General features: G+C 43.9%; 1 long non-coding RNA gene across 2 annotated transcripts; it reads right to left on the bottom strand.

The window, feature by feature from the left end:
• Positions 1–211: 211 nt before the first annotated feature.
• Positions 212–16,633, bottom strand: LOC129146908 (uncharacterized). 2 transcript variants are annotated; one of them, XR_008554271.1, is made up of 4 exons: positions 16,564–16,633; positions 13,921–14,016; positions 12,585–12,691; positions 212–294 (listed from the first exon to the last, which is right to left on the bottom strand). It is a non-coding gene; the product is annotated as an uncharacterized LOC129146908 (long non-coding RNA). The 2 variants fall into 2 exon arrangements; XR_008554272.1 differs by having other exon boundaries at positions 12,585–12,687.
• Between the last annotated feature and the right edge of the window lie 1,904 nt (positions 16,634–18,537).

Below are 18,537 nucleotides of genomic sequence, written 5' to 3'. Positions count from 1 at the left end.
GCTTCTGGAAACCCCCTTAGAAGCATATGCTATGTAATCCTGCCCTGGGGTGTTTAGCCAAGAGAAATGAAAACTTACCTCTATTCATAATTTCCCCCAAAAGTGGGCTCTGCCAAATTGCCCTTCAACTAGTGAACAGATAAATAACCGTGGTACATGCAGACAACATGATGTGCCCAGCAAGGAAAAGGAGCAGAGGTACGCGGGAACAGAAGAAGAATGAAATTCAAGTGCATTTTACTAAGTGAAAGAAGCTGGTCTCAAGAGGCTGTATGATTCCATTTACATGATATTCTGGAAAAGACAAAATTGACAGAGAGCAGGTTATTGATGCCCAGGGCTGTGGGTGAATGGAAGGAGGGGACTGACTATACGGGGGCACAGAAAATTGAGGGCAATAGAAAAGTTCTAGATGCTGATCATGGTGGTGGTTATGTAACTGTAACCTGGATTCTCTGGGAGTTTTTTAAATCTCACTCCCACAGCCACCACCTGGGCCCCTCAGCCCAAACGGTAAGCCTTTAAATGCCTTGCTAGGCAAAAGGCAGTATATGCTCTCACTCTCCCCTGCCTCTCCAGGGCTGTGATTTAGCCATTCTTCACTTCCTGGCACACATTCAGTGTTCAATAAATGAGTAAGATGTACCATCCCAAGGCAAGACACTTTTGGACTCTTCTATTGGACTACACTAAACATTGCCTGATTATGGGTTCTAATACTTTTCTTTCTTTTTTCAGTTGTGTGTGTGTGTGTGTGTGTATGTGTGTGAGAGAGAGAGAGTGCGCGTGCACAGGCTTGATTCTCCTAGCTAACACTTTCTCCTATGTTTTAATGAAAACCTACTATGTAACTGCACTGTTTTAAAGAGTTTTCTGTAGTAGGAATTCCTGTGAAATATTTCATTCATTGTATCAGGGAACAATCAGTTGATTTTAAAACCTGATAGATTTTTTTGGGCCTCCCCGGTGGCGCAGCGGTTGAGCGCTGGGTTGCGAAGCTGCCCAAGGCCTCTGCAGCGTGGGTTCGATCCCCGGCTGCTCCCCGGCTGCTCCCGGGGCCACCGGAGGAGGGTCCCGCATGGCGCGCAGACCTCTCCTGCCGCCCTGCTCCCCTCAGCAGTGTACTTTGGTCCTTCTGCCTTGCTCTGCTCCCCGCTCTGGCTCTGGTGAATCCTCTCACCCTCCGCACTTTGACTGTACCCAGTGCATGTATAAACTAACAAACAATCAAACAAACAAACAAACAAATAAATAAATAAAACATGCCTCTATTAAAAAAAATAATAAAATCTTAAAAAAAAATAATAAAACCTGATAGATTTTCACTGATTAACATGAAGTTCAAGGCACTAACCCTATGAGCACTGTGGGCAGGATTCCAGTGCTCACTCATTCATTAACAGAAGCAGCCATGCTGTGAGTGTTCACACCACCTCTGCTGTGGGGTGCCAGGGCTGCTGCAGGGCTGGGGAGCACCTTCCAGCTTCCTTACCTGAGTGCATACACCATCAGCTTACAAATGCCTGGCCCTTTCCGGAGTCGTTCCAGGACCAACCTAGGATCTGGAAACTGTATTGCAAGTTGTGGTGGGAGAGGATGTTTATCAGAACAGACGATGACTGTGCTCATGAAGGTGCGGACGTTGCTTTCAAAGGCAGCAACTCATTTCCAGCGGGATTCACATGTTTCTTACTGCTTTGAAAGGTATTATGATGGCTGGAAAGAGGCACAGTCCCTCAGATGGGGTAGGAGGTGGGGAAAGTGCCTAGGGGGGGCTTCAAATGGTATTTGTAATATTGTATTCTTTAAAATTAAAAAAAATTCAAAAGGCCTGAATGTTGGGCCTCCCCGGTGGCGCAGCGGTTGAGCGCTGGGTTGCGAAGCTTCTGTATTTCTTTCAATAATCCTTTCTTGATCTCCCCCCCCTCACCTCCCTCCCCTCCCGTCCCCGCCAGTGTCCTGTCCTCCCTCCCGCTCCCTCCCTCTCCTGTCCTGCGGGCTCCTGCCTAGACTGCCCGGGGAAGAAGGGACTTGTTCCGCGCGCCCTCAACGCCAGCGCGGGGTCCTTTGGTCCCGGCCGCAGCAGGTCAGCCGAGCCGCCGCGCTCCAGCCCGCACCGCGCCCTTCCCGGCGAAGGGGCCGCTCTGGGCTAACCGTTCTCAAGGACGGCTCCGGGGAGAAGTCAGCATCCTGGCGAGGCTAGAAAGCCAAGAGGACTCAGAATTTCAAAGGAAGGGGCGAGGGAGGGGTGAATCAGCCTCGCCTCACAAGCTAAAAATAATCAGGCTTTGTAGACTTCTTCCTCCGACTAGTTAGGCCGGAAGAGGGGAGGCGGAGGGAGAGGGTAGGATCTTTACATCGATCCTGACTATTGACTTCTGGCTGGTCAGTAAAGAGTTATGCTGGGAGCTTCCACTCTGGGCGCTCTCCCAAGTCTAATTCTTGTAACTAGAACATATCACTCCTGTCTTTGATGATAAATGTGATTGGTAGTAGCCAGGTCGGGGGTGACCGTCTGTCCCTCTCCTTAGAGGAAAGCCCAGCTGAGGACGTGCAAGAAGCACTTCCTGAGGAGGATGTGCCTTCGGGTGCCCGGAGCCCAGGAGCTTGACCTCTCTGGGGAGAGCCCCATGTCCATAAAGGCTGTGGGGACCGATGACAAATCCCCTCTTCTCCTAGATGGTTTCATAACAAAGAAGATAATGGACAGGAGGTGCTTTTAGCCTCCTTGAGGAAATCCAAGTGATGTTCCAGACTTCTGTGGTCAGATGCAAGCTGCCCACTTATGCCAGGGATGGATTTTCTCTTTACTGGCTTTCCTTGATTCCTGGCCTGCAAGGACTCTTTCCTGTGAGGGATGGTTCTCCTCCCCCACCCAAATCTGGGTGTTTGTAAAGCTGTCCTAAGTTCTTTCCGGAGTCATGACTTCCTTTACAAAGGTTGGAGGCATCCAGAAGCATCCAGAGAGCCCACTAACTGCCGCTGGGAAATGTTAAAGTTCCAGCTTTGACAAAGATTTTTTTTTTTTTTTTTTTTTTTGTCTGACCAAGCCTTCTCTTAGACCCATCTGTGCCTTCCTTGTAAAATCCAGTTTTAACAAGCACCCAGCTAAGTCAGTTTAACCAAAACCCCCCACCCCAGTACCTGGTCACCCTTGATATCTGCTCATGTTCCAGGTCGCCCACCATCCCTGGGTGATGTTTGCTGCCCCTAGCCTCTCTTCAGCAAGTATCCTGTTAAGTGGGTTTACCCAGAACGCCCTTTGCCCCAGCTGCTTCATCTTGTAATTTTCTACACAGTGACCCCCCAACCATGTCCCTACCTCTAAGTTCCCACTTGCCCGTTCCGTATTGGGAGTTGAGCCCACTTTCTTTCCCCCACCCACAAAATCCCTTTGCTGTGGCCCCTGTGCCTATCACCATGGTCTTGAATAAAGTCTGTCTTACTATCTTTAACCAGTGTCATTATTTTTTTTTTTCCTTTAACAATCTCAACTCTGACCCCTGGGCCAGGCATCCTTCCTGGGGCCTGTAAATAAGGATTAAAGTCCTTTGTCTATGGAGCCGCTGAGTAAAACCTTCTCCCTACAAATTAATTCTTCTTCAGTGTGATGACCATGACTACCTTCAATGCAGAAATCTCAGCAAGACCCAGAGCTGTTAAACAGCCAGTTTCCCTTTTCTTGGTGAATATGCCACCTCCACTGGCTTTTAAACATATTTCAAGGAGCTTATCTTTTTCCTCCAGGTGTTATTGCTAAATATTTATAGGACCTCATAGCTATGACTTTCCACAGGGATGGTTCTGAAAAGGAACAGTTCCATGAAGCTTCCAAGTAAGGGAAGAAGAGCCTCCCTGCCTAGATGTGGACCTGAAAACCCGGCAGGTTCCGCCCTCCTAAGTCCCCAAATGCATTTCTTTGATTTCCTCATAAGACAAAGTATGAAGTGCTAACATCTTTTGAGGACGTACACATCAGGCCATGTCCTCAGCCTTTAAACAAACCATCTCATCTAGCCCCTGCATGTACATGAGTACTGAAGTGCTTTTGTTTTTACTTTATTTGCATTTATTTTATCCTTAATTTATTCCAGGCCATAAATTTTTGTTCTCTCAGCTTTTTCTGGGATATCTTTTTCTTCCGGGTTACTTCCTCTTCTGGTTTAGGAACAAACAGCTCTTTTTCCATAAGGATCATCTCAGTGTGGCAGGGAGAGCTCTTGTGTGGGTCAGTCCAACCATGAGTTCTATAAATTCTGCGACATATCTAGGGGACTTCATTCACCTAGATGTGCTCCCATGACCAGATCATGTGCATCTAAACTCAATTTCAGCATTACTGGGCCTCCCTGGTGGCGCAAGGGGTTAAGATGCAACCTATGAAGCTGTCCACAGCCAACGCAGCATGAGTTCATTCGATCCCCAGCCAGGGAGCAACCCACATGGCACAGCAGACCTCTCCTGTCTTGCCCGCTGCTCCCTTCAGCAGTGTATTTCAGTCAATCTGACTGTTCTGTTCCCTGCTCTGTCTCTGGTGAATCCTCTCACCTCCCACACCCAGTTCTTGTCTGCATAAATAAAATAAATCTTAAAAAAAAATATTTCAGCATTACTCTCTGCATTTTGAAGCACGTGTTATAAAAATTCAGCATTCTTTTTGCGTCACCGACCCTGAGTCTAGCCCCACTGCTTGGCCCAGCCACACCTCCCAGTTCCCCATTGTGACGACAGAATGGCACACACTGCTTCTCGGTGACATCCTTCAGATACTTGGCAGCTTTTCAGACATACCCTCCATAGCCTGGGCATTTTCACGGGTGTTCTTAAAATGACATGAAGAGGGTCTCCCTGGTGGCTCAGGGGTTAAAGTTTCAGCACTATCAAGCTATTGCCAGCCACGATGGCATAAGTTCAATCCTTGCCCAGGGAGCTGACCCACATGGCGCAGCAGACCTCTCCTGTCTTGCCTGCTGCTCCCCTCAGCAGTGTATTTCAGTAGATCCACCTGTTCTGCTCCCCACTCTGTCTCTGGTGAATCCTTTCACCCCTACACCTGTGGCCTATACCCCAGTTCTTGTATGCATAAATAAATAAAAACATATCTTTTTTTAAAAAGTAATTTTTTTAAATTACGAAGATTTGAACCTCTTGACTTGTATGACTTTGTAGGATTTTCTGGAGAAAGTAAGTAACAAACCATTAAGATCATTAATGGTCACTTACAGGTAGAGGAAGAGTAGTGGCAACTGGGAGAATTTTGAGAACCCAAAGCTTGAACAGGATCTTAAAATGCCCCATACCACATAGCCAGGAAGAGGTGGAGCTGGAATTTGAACTCTGATCTGTCTAGTTCTATATCTAATTCTCCCAAGCATGAATCCCAGAAGATCCCTGATTGAGATGTGAGTGGTCTAGTTTGGAACATCACCCTGTCCATGTCCGTTTATCTTCATTAAAAAACCTTTAATTTGTCAAATTGTTTATCTTTCTCCCTAAGTCTTTGAGTGGTCAGTTATAGTTAGGTGTTAAGCACCAGAGCCTGGGTCAGACTCCTCACTGCCCGAAAGCCATAACTCGAGAGACAAGAGTTGGAGGGAGGAAATCAGGTTTAATCAGGAGCTGGTAACATGAGGACGTGGATCACTACTGTCTCAAAGTCCATCTCCCCAAATTGCAGAGAAACAAGGACTTACAAAGGGGAGTCTTAAAGAGGGGCTAAAGGATCTGTATCAGCAGGATTTTAGAGAAATAGGCAGGAGTCTCCAGGAACTGCATTCATGCCCCCTTTTCTGCCAAGTTTGATTTGACAGGCTCTGTCCTGTGGCCGAGCATTGTTCTATGGGAATGAGGTTGTGGTTTCACCCTGTGTCACTTCTACTTCCTTCCCAGTTCAGCCCATCTCACATGGATTTCTGGTTTTGTCTGCAAAATGATAAAGAAGAGCAGAGCAAGGTTGAACAGGGCAAGGATGAGGAACCAGGCCAGTGACACAAAATGTACAGGAATAGACATTGGGACACTAGCACTTAAACCTCTAGGTCAACTCCTCACTTTTCGTGTGATTGTGAGAAAAAGCAAGGAGACCTCTGTGGGTCTCAGAGTTGCAAAAAGGAAATAATGGGATCAGGTTGGCCTCCTTCACAGGAGCCGCTGGATGGGTCTTAGGGCTAATATCTGAAGGGAGAGACAGCGAGGAAATAAGCACTTGGGCATTATAGATGAGTATCCACTCTTAATTGAGATTGTATGAAGTCTTTATTGTTGTTATTTTAAAATGTTAAGAGTATATATTAACACTCAAGAGGAAGTGATCAAGATTCCTTAGGTGTGCCCTGCTTCTTAGAAAGCCTCCCAATGATCTCTGGAAGACAAACCTTCCCTCCAGTCTCCCCCCACCCTTCTGTAGTTACTAGAGAGTTCCAAAAAACAACAAATTTGAAATGGCCACTTTGGACACCCAGGCTTATTGTGTCTCAAGGAAAGTCATTTGTGTCTCAAGGAAAGTCACACCAGGGCTCCTGTCTGAGGGCTGCAGGTATTGACTAGGAAAGGACATTTTAGGGCCTGGCAACATAGCCATTTTCACTGAAATCTCCCCCAAAAGCAGACAGATGTCTAAGGGGACCCTGGAGAGGCCACACAGTAGACATCAACTTTCTTTGAAATTTGATCTAGTTATTGGGAGCTTTCATTTCACCCTGTCCATGTCAGTTTATCTTCATAAAAATACCTTTAATTTGTCAAATTGTTTATCTTTCCCCCTAAGTCTTTGAATGGTCAGTTACAGTTAGGTGTTAAGCATGATGCTAGGGACTTTATGGGCATTGCCTCACTTCGCTCTCTCAAGAATCCTGTTACCCCTCCCCCTGGACACACAGGAAACTCCCCCACTTCACTGCTGCCAATCGGTGGTTTCTCCCCCACTCGGGCATTATGGATGCATATCCACGTTTAATTGAGATTATATGAAGTCTTTATTATTGTTATTTTAAAATGTAAAAGTACATAATAAGTATTGTGGCAAGCATAATGTCCTCAAAATATACATTTTTCTAAGTCTGAGAAGCCCCTCCCGACTCTCTGAGAATGACTGAAAAATAAATTCGCCTTGGATTTTACAATATTTCAGACAAAGACCTAGTTTAATGTATTGATTAAGGTGCTTGGACTCAGAGCACATCTTGGGAATTACAAATCCACACTAAGTTACCATCCACTTAGTTCATCTTGGGCTAATCATTTACTCTTTTCATTTCAGTTACTAACCCATGAATTGGGGCTAATAATAGGACCTACTCATAGGGTAGTTGGGGGGATTCGATGAGCTAATGCACATGCAGTTCCTGTCACAAGGCTAGTGACTGATCAATGCCAAATGCTTCTTATTAAAGAGATTTGGGATGTAGATTGCTTTAAGCAAGATCTTTAAGGCATCAATACCTAAAACCACACTTCCAAGGTCAGAAAAAAATATTGCCGTTGACTTTAAACTCATGTTCAGATATCGGACTAGGCATATGAACATTTAATTGTGCAAATGGATCCCTGAAGCAGTGTAGTAGATGCTAAGCATGGGGTAAATCTACTGACCATTTAAACCAAGTGAATTTCTTTAGAAACCTGCATGTTATTTGTAGAGAAGAAAGGTATCCATAAGGATATTTCTGATCCCCCTCAGGCCATTCAGTTTTGAAGCTTGCGGCTGCTCTGCCTTAGGAAGCAGCCTTAATCACCCTCAAACCTGGCTGAGCTGATAAGGGGCGCCCACTCTAACTCTGCATCTCCCCTGCAGCCCCCATGTTCTATTCTGTGCTGGACTGAGAACTCACAGAACAGAGCAATGCAGGCTGCTCATCTAGACACCCTTCCCTGGCACAGAATGCGTGCCTTATAAACCTTTCAAGAATGAATTCTTGCCACTCTTCTGTAGGGTATGTTTGTGTAACAACTGCCAGTCCCCTGACCTGTATAAATGTGTCAAACCAGGGCCCTCCAACCTTACAACCTTTTTTCCACAGACCCGTTGCATGTGGCTGCACTTTAGCTAAGTGTCACCTCAAAGAGCCAGGTCATTCTGACTTGATCTTTATATTTTTTATATTTTAGTTGTGTAAGTATTTAGTTCTCCCTGGTACCACTTTCCCAAACATTTCTAAAACCTGACTACTTAAGGCCAATGAAAGGGCTAATCTATTTTATGTTGACTCCACAAGCACTGGTTTCTTTTTTTTTTTTTATAAGATTTATTTATTTATGCATACAAGAGCTGGGGTATGGGCCAGAGGTGCAGGGGGTGAGAGGATTCACCAGAGACAGAGCGGGGTACAGAACAGGCAGATTGACTGAAATACACTGCTGAGGGGAGCAGCAGGTGAGTCAAGAGAGGTCTGCCGCGCCATGTGGGTAGCTCCCTGGCCGGGGATCAAACTCGTGTTGCAGAGGCTGCAGACAGCTTCATAGGTTGTGTCTTAACCCCTTGCACCACCAAGGAGGTCTGGTTTCTTGATCTAGTATCTAAATTGGGAGGAAGATGGGGAAGAGGGTGTCCCCCCAAGGCCTTCTGTCTTCTGCCTAACGAGAGGCTGTGACTGCTCTCTGCTTTGGTGTGTCCTTGTCTCACCACACCACACAACTTTCTGTGTGTTTATTTACCAAATGCATATGCTCTCTGGTGAATTGTCTGTTCAAATCTCTTACTGATTTACAAAAATTTTTAAGTAACATACTTGGATGAACTCATAAGAACTTCTCTCCAAGGAGCTCATGGAGCTTAGGTTCCCCCACCCAAAAATAGACCTGGTGTCCTGGCAAGGATCCTAGATTATAATCATTGCCCTTGTCTCTCACTGGCTATGATATTTTGGATAATTTTTCGAACTTCTTAGGCTTCAAGTCTTCATTTCTAAAAACTGGAGCAGCTTAGGATATGTTTACAGTTCTCTATGACACTAAAAACTAGACCACACTATACACACCCAAGGAATAATTAGTGTCCCTGCAAAATGCCTCTAGTCCCACGCCCAGCCCCAGGGCCTGGTGGGAGGTTCTAAGAGCAAAGATCCCTAGGGAAAGGTAAAAATTGCTGGCAGATCACAGCTCACATTTAGAACAAAAGAAAGCTCAGGTCTCCCCAGACACATCTCATTTAGGCGGAGCATCTCTCCCAGAACCTTTGTAGAGACATGAGGGTCTCTTAGTTACCTCCCAGGGGGAAGCACATACGCATCCATTGTCCTACAGTCAAGTCAGTGGAAACCTTTGGCTTGAACTAAAAGCTCCAAATACATTAACTGGTGTATTAACTGTCCCTTTTAGAGGGCAGAATATGTCAAGAGTTGTCTAAAGAACTAATAGTGCAACCTGTGCTCTATTGTCCAGTGCTATTTTAGTCTTATAAACCATAAGTGCAATTAAAAAAAAAAAATCAATGCTCTCAACAACTGAAAGTCAATCGAGTTACTTAAGCTCTCCCCTCATATTTGCAGCCATTGACTCCGGGAGTCTGGCTACAGCATTTGGGCTTTATGCAGACACCAAACTACTTAGCGAGCAGACAAAAATATAGGGCGCTCCAATCATCCAATCAAGAAACTATTAAAATGTGGGTCATAAATCTCTGGTTCTGTCACAGTTCACCAAGGACAAAGCCTGGCAACCTTCTGGCCTTGCAAAGAGGCAGGCCTGTGGAGTTGGGGGGGATGCCTAGGAGTCCTGTTTTCTCCCCATCTTGCTCTCAGTTGTCTCCTAGGATTATGGTGCCTAAATACCAAATACTTTTTGCTTTCTTACCAGGAAGGGGGTCTGTTTTCCCCCAATGATACCAGAGAGACTTTCACTAGTTTAGTCCCACAGCCTTAACCGTCAGGACTTTCCATCTCATTCTCTCTGTCTTTGGGCATGAGAAGACTCCTGAGGCGGTCCCTGTAGTCCTGCCCCTCCCTCCAGAGCTGTGCGTGTCAGAGAGCAGTGCCTCCCCCTGGTCTGAGCCCACAGAGGATCTGTGCTGCGCCCAGGGCATCCTTGGGTAACAGATTGGGCTGGGCGCTCCTCAGGCAGTAACTGGAGCAAGTTCCAGGCACCTCAGGCCCTATTCTGCCACCACAGATGCTCAGGGGTTAGACAGCTAGGGCACAGAATGCAGTCTTGACACCAAATGGGAAATTCTGCTGTAGACACCTCTCCAGCAGAGGCTCTCAAGGTGCGACACTCAGACCAGCAACATCTGTGCTTGTTAGAAATGCAAATTCTCGGGCTCCACCCCAGATTTACTGGGTCAAACTCTGGAGCTGAGACCTGCAATCTGTTTCACAGCTGCCCAGGACAAAGCTCTGGGTGACAGAAACAGACCTTTGTGCTTACAAAGTAAGCACACAAAATAAATGTTATGCAGATGAAGGCTGTTGTCATAAATAAACAAACTTGAAGATAAAATCAGAGCAAAAAGGCACAGAGGACTGGGAAAATCTGAGTGGGATGACCAAGAGCAGGAGCTGTCACAGTAGGCTTGCAAAACTAGGGTGAAGGAGGGGAGCATTGGCAGGGTGTAGTTTGAAGAACAGAAGAAATTAGATGCGGGGTCTGCATGGATCAGAACTAGCTGGGGGGAGGCCTTAAGATCATATCTGGTAAGGGCCTCCCTGGTGGTGCAAGTGGTTAAGATGCAACCTGTAAAGCTGTCCTCTGCCTCTGCAGCACGAGTTTGATCCCCCGGCCTGCCAGGGAGCAACCCATGTGGCACAGCAGACCTCTCCTATCTCGCTTGTTAATCCCCTCAGCAGTGTACTTCAGTCGATCTGCCTGTTCTGTTCCCCACTCTGTCTCTGGTGAATCCTCTCACCCCCCACATCTCTGTCCTGTACCCCAGCTCTTGTATGCATAAATAAATAAATCTTTTTTAAAAAAATATTATATCTGGTAAGACTCTGAGCTGCTGGATATCAACTTCAGTTTTTAAAACTCTGGTCTCCACGGTCCAACACTTTTAAGTCTTAAAGTTCCAGGTCTACCTGTTTGTCCTCCGTCTCCCCCAAATTATTGGCTGTGTCCAGTGGCTCCCCCATGTGCCTCACGATAGCAGCATAATCACCTCTGGAGACTTGGAGTAGGCAGCCCAGAGCTGACCATGGAACCACCCACCATCCTCCTCAGATCTTTCTTTCCTCACAGCTTCATAGCACTTAGGTCAGTTCCATTAAAGTCTGAATCTAGATACCTAAAACCTCAATTTTCACTCAGAACACTAATATTTATGGAAGAGATGGTTGATTGAATGATTATTTTTTTTAAAGAGGCATGTTTTATTTATTTATTTATTTATTTGTTTGTTTGTTTTGTTTATACATGCACTGGGTACAGTCAGAAGCGAGGGAGGGTAAGAGAATTCACCAGAGCCAGAGCGGGGAACAGAACAGGCAGAAGGACCAAAGTACACTGCTGAGGGGAGCAGCAGGTGGCAAGAGAGGTCTGCGTGCCATGTGGGACCCTCCTCTGGTGGCCGAGGAGCAGCCGGGGATCGAACCGGCGCCGCGGAGGCTGCGGGCAGCTTCGCAACCCAGCGCTCAACCGCTGTGCCACTGGGGAGGCCCTGAATGATTATTTTAAACAACAAGCACAAACATGAAGTCAATTGTACATCTGCTAATTTTTCACTGTAGTATGCCAGACCCTTGCAAAGAATCTAGCCCTTCCACAAGTGGTTTGATCCTTTTACAAAGTATCACAAAATCAAGAAAAGCTGGATTTGGGTCTTAATAAAACCAATTTTATAAACGCCTGAATTCCATTTGGAAGATAAGCTTAAAGAAAAATCATGTTAATAAAAGAGCCACTTTTTTAGTACTGAGAAGGTTCTGTGTGCATTAATTTTCACATCATTGCCAACTAATGTAACAATGTAACAATAGTGCTACTTTTAACCAACTTAACTTTTCAAAATCATTGAAAAGCATCTTTAAGTTTTAATTATTTTTTAAAACATTGTGCAGGCCAACCTGGCAATATGGGAAAATACTCTTCTTGGTGACAAAAGAGAGAAAAGAGGACAGAGGAAACTTCCAGGCACTACAGGCTGGGTATTTCCTCCTAGGGCTGCTGTAAGGGGAGACTGGGAAAAATTGGCAAAAGTCTGTGGGTTTGGAATGTCTGTGCAAAGCATGCATGAAATATAGACAGATAGAAAAGAGGGAAAGAGTAGGGACACAGCAAAGATAGTTGTGGTTGGTACTGAGATATGAGTATACATGTGCTTTTGTAGAAATGTTACAGAGTGCTTTGCCGTTTTCCAAATACTTTCATACAGCATGAAGGAGCCCTAAGTGAGCTTTGACTATGTGTGAGATGGAGGTCTTCAAGGAAGGGTGGGAGAAAGTACCTCAGGCAGCTCACATTCTAATTATTAGTAGATTACGACATCTATAGCTGTCCTGTGGAATCCAAATGAAATGTTTGCTATGGTCAGTGTGATAATATGTTGTAGATAGATTTATAGGGGAGAAGTTAAAATTGGAAACTCAGTTTAATTTACCCTTGATAAAGAGGATAATTGGGGGAAGCAATCAAGAGCACAAAGTCCGGAATCATATTACCTGGGCCCAAGTTGTGTTGCATACTAGTTGTGTGGTCCTTGGGAAGTAATCTTGCTCCTTGTGCTCAGTTTCTTCATCTTCGAAATGGAAATAGTAAGGGTACCTACCTCAGAGGACAAATGTGAGGAGTAAATGATTTATAAATATATGTAAGGAACTTGAAGAGATCCTGGCACAAAGTAAGCACACCATGTATTTCCTATTAATATTTTTAGTATATTTCAATTTGGAGGTATTGTTCATTATTAGTTGATGGGGCAGCATCGTGGCAAGAAAATGGAGATAGGAAGGGGGTAGATTTGCAAAGTAATTTGTTCAACTCAGTGCCCTAAAAAAATACACTGCCATATCAAGAGATCCTAGGGCATCGTTCCTTGGTGAGTCAGAAGTTGGTGAATGGAAATTAGATTTTGTTAGAGATCGTAATAAAGCACATACAAATGTCGAACTCTAATGCTGAATACCTGCAGCCTATATATTGTTATAAAACAATGTTACTTCAATAAAAATCACAAAAATAACAAATTTAAGTAAAGATACTGGTCTTCACTGGCACCAATCACAAGTTACATTTTCCCCATGGTCTAATAACCCAGGGACCAGTGCATGAATGTCACTCTCCAAGCCAAACAAGCCAATTAGGAGCCATGTTAGTAAATTTTTAAAACAACAATAAAAAAATCTGATGAGAGACTTAGAAATAGAACTTTTAACCTTGACAGCCATCCAGAGTAAGAGTCCCATGGCTGGGGGCCATCGCTCCATCAGTCTGACAAGTCATTCTAAAAAGTTCACCATTTCAGGTCTTTAAAAATGAATGCCTCTCAGATCATGCTCAGCGAAATAAGCCAAAAGAAAAAGAAAAATACCGGATGGTCTCACTCATAGCAGGAATCTAGAAAACTTAAATAAGGGACCAGGAAAACGAATAAATATAAGAAAGTGAAAATCAAAATCAACAAAAAACTACGAACCAGAGACACTTTTAAGGGGGCGGGGGTGGGAGGGGAGAGATTGGGGTCAGAATGGGGGGGCTGCAATTGTATGGGGAATATAAAAATAAAATTTATTATTAAAAAAAAAAAATGAATGCCTCTCAGCCAAAAGGCCCCAGTCGTATACAGAAGTCCAGCATCCTAACTTCCTTTGGCCCTGATGCCTCTTGTAAAAAAGTCATCCAAGGAAGTCACTTAACCTGTCAGTTCCCTTATCTTCAAAAAGGAGAAAGTATTCGGTGCCTTTGTTCCCACTTATCTCCCAAAGGAGTTTATGGTATCTGTGGAACTAAGAATCCTATCTAAAGTGTCCAAGAGACTAGTAAAATATGCCTGCTTACTTCACATTGGAGTCATTGATGTTTCAGGAATTCGAATAACTGGATAATGTGGAAGTGGGTGTTAGGTCCAGAGGTGTCTGTTGTGGTTCTGGGAATCTGGCAGTTTAAACCAGAGAGAAAATCGTGAGCATATCTTTTCAAAAGACACTTTCTCAAGCACTACTATTATCTTCTTTCTGTGCATGGACCTATATATGGCATATTATTGCTCGTGCGTATATTGAAATCATTCTTTCCCTTGTTCTTCCCATCATGCCCAAGTTGTACTGCCACTGAAAGCAATGCTGCCAGCCTCATTATAAACCAGGTCTTCCAAGTTTTGAAGCCACAGGGTATATTAGGAGGCACCCACCCACACCCTCTTTACCACTTCAATTGGAGGAGTGCTTAGCCAGAGTTAGAGGACTCAAAGCAACTGAAGAAAGTTGAAGGACTGGATCATCTTAGTGCTCTGCTTTTTGGCTTTATCTCTTCAGTTCCTTTTTGATCAAACTGTGCTCAGTGATTCTGATCAAGCATCAGAGTTCCTGAGACCTTGTTAAAATGTAGATGTCCATTCATAGTTTTGGATTCCGTAGAACCAGGAGCCTGTGAAAATTTGCCTGTTTCCTACAGATTCTCAGAAAATCCTGCTACTGCTGCTGCTACAGGGGGCCCCTTTGACATGTCAGGGCTGAAAAATACATTCTGTGGGTGAAAAACCCTACTGGCTTGTGGCTAATTAGAGTGACCAACTGTCCTACTTTTCTTGGGCTTGATGTTTTGCTTGGATGTAGGACTTTTCAGTGCTAACATCAGAATAGTCCTGCCTGAGCAAACCAGTATGGTTGATCACACTAAGAGCAGAAAAAAATGATAACAGCACTAATCTTCTGAAAGTTTGGATTAATTCATCAGACAAACTAGTTAGTTAAGGATTTGCTAATTTCCGAGAGATATTAGATAAATCAAGACAAATTAAAAAGAACAGCTCTTAAAAAAATAAAATAAAATAATAAAAATAAATAAATAAATAAAAAGAACAGCTCTTGTATGGAACCACAAGAGACCTTGATTAGCCACAAGCAATCCTAAGGGGGCAGGGGAAAATATTTCTAGATTTATATATCTTCTTTCTTTTTTTTTTAAGGATTTATTTATTTATGCATACAAGAACTGGGTGCAGGTCAGAGGTGGGGCAGGGTGAGAGGATTCACCAGAGACAGAGTGGGAAACAGAATAGGCAGATTGTGTGAAGTACATTGCTGAGGGGAGCAGCGGGGGAGTCAGGAGAGGTCTGCTGGGCTCCCCTGGTTGGGGAGCAAACCCGAGCTGCAGGGGCTGCAGATAGCTTCATATGTTGCGTCTTAACTCCTTGCGCCACTAGGGAGGCCCTATATAGCTTCTTACTTCTTTCTGACTCTGGGCTACAGTGCAAGGCTTCTTATTATTTCATTGACAAGAAGAAGACCGTTATCAATATATTCCCACCAGCAAAGAGGGTTTTGTTCAATTTGACATTCATTTTCTAAAAGCAATAGTTTATTTCTATTTTCAAACATGGAAATGTAGCCATAAATACAGCGTTGAAAAATACATTTTAAAAAAACAACAGTTCTAGTTATTTTCCTCAAAGAATTCCCAGGCTGAGTTCATCTTTTAGATATTCATTCATTTATTGACTAACATATTTTTATTGACTGTCTACGTATGCTAGGCATTGAAGGGTTACTTTGGTAAATAAGACTGACAGGGAACCTCCTGTAACTGAACAAATGGGCTTGCTACTCAGCATGCATAGACCAGATCATAACAAGGCTTGAGGAAAGAAAAATAAATAAATAAATAAGAATTATTGCAAATCAATTGCCAAAGGAATGGGGGATAAACTCGAATCTACCCCCCCCCCATTAAGAAAGGGAATAAGGTTTTGGAGAATGGGGATGAGAACAAAGGAGTTTAATTTTATTGGCTGAAAAGAGGTTTAGGGGCAAAGAAATATGAACTTGGCTATTGGCTAGTCACATGGCAGTTTATACGTGGAGGAGTATGAAGAGGCTTTTCTTCAAATAGCTGAAGTTTTGGGTTTCTGATGGTGGGCCCCTCACCTGTTTGTGTCTCCCAACTCCAACCAGTTATGGCGCTCAGTTCTAATTAGTTAGTAAGTCTCCCTGCTCTGTGTCTGTAAAAGTAAGTCTCAGAGAAGAGTTTAGATAGGTCTTGTGTGTGTGTGTGTGCGCGCGCGCACACGTGTGCATGAGTGCGCTTTCTTAGAGTCTGAGACCAATCTAAGCCTTTGGCCGTTTTAAAAAAAAAAATTATTTTTATTTATTTATGCATGCAAGAGCTGGGGAGGGGGGGCGAGGTGAGAGGATCCACCAAAGAGAGTGGGGAGCAGAGCAGGTGGATCTACTGAAATACACTGCTGAGGGGAGCAGTAGGCGAGTCAGGAGAGGTCTGCTGTGCCATTTGGGTAGCTCCCTGGCCAGGGATTGAACTCATGCTGCAGTGGGTGGCAAAAGCTTGATAGTGCTGAGACTTAACCTCTTGTGCCACCAGGGAGCCCCCCTTTGGCATTGGTTACAGTGCCCTCACAGAGCAGCCCATCTAATGGGAAAGACATTGAACTTTGCTGGACAAATGTGAAATGGAAATAATTCTCACCTTGAAGTGGAGTTAACGAGTTTAGTTGAGTTAGTTGAAAAGTAAGTTTCATTTTACTACATGTGACACATGCTCAGAATCTTCAGCAAAGTTCTGATTTATGAGGTCACATTTTCCAGGTTTTGCATGAGGAATTAAAAAAAAACAGCTATGAAACTAGAAGACAGGAGACAGGCCTACTTGTTGTTTGGATACTAATTGTCTGACTTGAAGGAGTCATTAAAGTCTTTTGTTCCTCAGTTTCCTCACACTACATTGTAAAGATCAAAGGAGATATTATGAACCGCTTTCAATATATCAACAAACTGAGTTATTTGGAGGCAATACATTTTGAATACATATCACATGAATTCCAACACCACACATTCCTACTGCAACAAAATGTCAAATTGGGACAATTTCTATAACCAGTGAGTCTTTCGTAGAATCATTTCCAAACAAATAAAGAGCTGAGGTGAGTATAAGGTTTTCACTTTGAAGGAAGGAGCTTCCATGATTTATGGAGAGAGATTTCCGAAGAAATATGGAAAATTCTTTGAAGATGCAGAACATAAATTTGCACCACTCAAATTGAACTCAGATTTCTAACGCCAGAGATTCTAACGAATGCCTGTAACATTAGGTGGGGAAAAGAAGGCATACGTTATTATTGCCTTTATTTTCATCTTAAAAGAGGGGTTTTATTTTTTTTGTAAAGGTCAAAGCTATTTAAATATTTTTAAAGGCTTTTTTTCCCCCCCATTGGGCATGCATGTGTACAAGCATCTTAGGGACACAAGATGCATATCTGAACCATATTAACTCCTATTATCACCAATTTAGCTATTTCCCAGAAGAGTAAGGATCAAATAATCTTCAGCTAATGATTTTCAACCCAGGCTGCTATACCTGAGAGACTTTTTAAAATGCCAATATCTAGTTCCTTCCCCTCCAGTTGAATCAGAATATCTGTGAGCAGGACCTGGGTACTAAATTTTGTTAGAACAAAAACAACCATGTAGTCAGGCACTTATTACTTCTTCAGTCTGGTTTCCATGCCTAACTCCTCCCTTCCCTTCCAACCCTCCTGGCTCTGCTAAGCCTCACTGGCAATGACCCCGGGCATGCTATTGCCCATCTTGGCTTTAGCATTCCTTCCCAGATTCCTCAGATTAAAGTAGATAGTTCTAATGCACTCTCTCCCAGCTCCAGACGGCCCCTTAGCACACCCCATGGCTGCACTGCACGTTTATTTGTGAAATCTTTGAATTAATGTCCACCTTCCTGCACGGCTGTCTGCCTTGAGATCAGAGGCCGTTTGGTTCTTGCTCATTGTTGTGTCTTCCTCAACTCCAGCAAGGGCCTTACAAATAAGAGGCACTTAATATTCATGTCAAGTGAGAGAGATGAATAACAGGATGGAAGATGGTAACCTAATATTTTGTGTCCCAGGTTTTAAGAGATCAAATATAGATAGAATAAAATATACATAATATTTTAAGCCATGTGTGAATCTAAGGAAGTATTGTCACAAAACACAGAACCCGTTTAATCTTAGCTACAGCGTCCCCAGCCAAGCTTCAAAGACGAGCATCATTTGGAAAATAAAATTACAGAACTAATATAACGAGCTATATCCTGTTGAGAGTTATTTTGGGAGGTGCCTACAAAAGGAGGGTTGTGTGCTGACTTTTCAAGGCCTGGATGATGATCCACAGTTTGAGGCCTCCCCTCCAGAGAGATTTTCTGAAAGAAGAGCTAGGCCGAGCAGTCACTGCACTGCATAGCCTGTATCGCTGCATCCTGCTTCCACTTGGGCCTCTCTGTCCGTCAGTCAGTCCGTTCACAAATAATATCTGTTCCTAAATTCAGAAAAGCAAATCCACCATGACTTCAGCTGACATTTTTGTAGCTTGAAACACCAGTCTGCTAGAGTCACCCCTTCTTTTAGCCTCTGAAAAAAAGTCAAAGCAAGTGATCCAGAGCAAAGAAGTT

This window comes from Talpa occidentalis, unplaced genomic scaffold, assembly GCF_014898055.3.
Source record: "Talpa occidentalis isolate TD23 unplaced genomic scaffold, MPIMG_talOcc4v2.1 talOcc4.5, whole genome shotgun sequence".
In the NCBI taxonomy this organism is placed as follows: domain Eukaryota; kingdom Metazoa; phylum Chordata; class Mammalia; order Eulipotyphla; family Talpidae; genus Talpa; species Talpa occidentalis.
The sequence above is the reverse complement of the archived record's forward strand: the minus strand, read 5'-3'. Positions and strand labels throughout refer to the sequence as shown.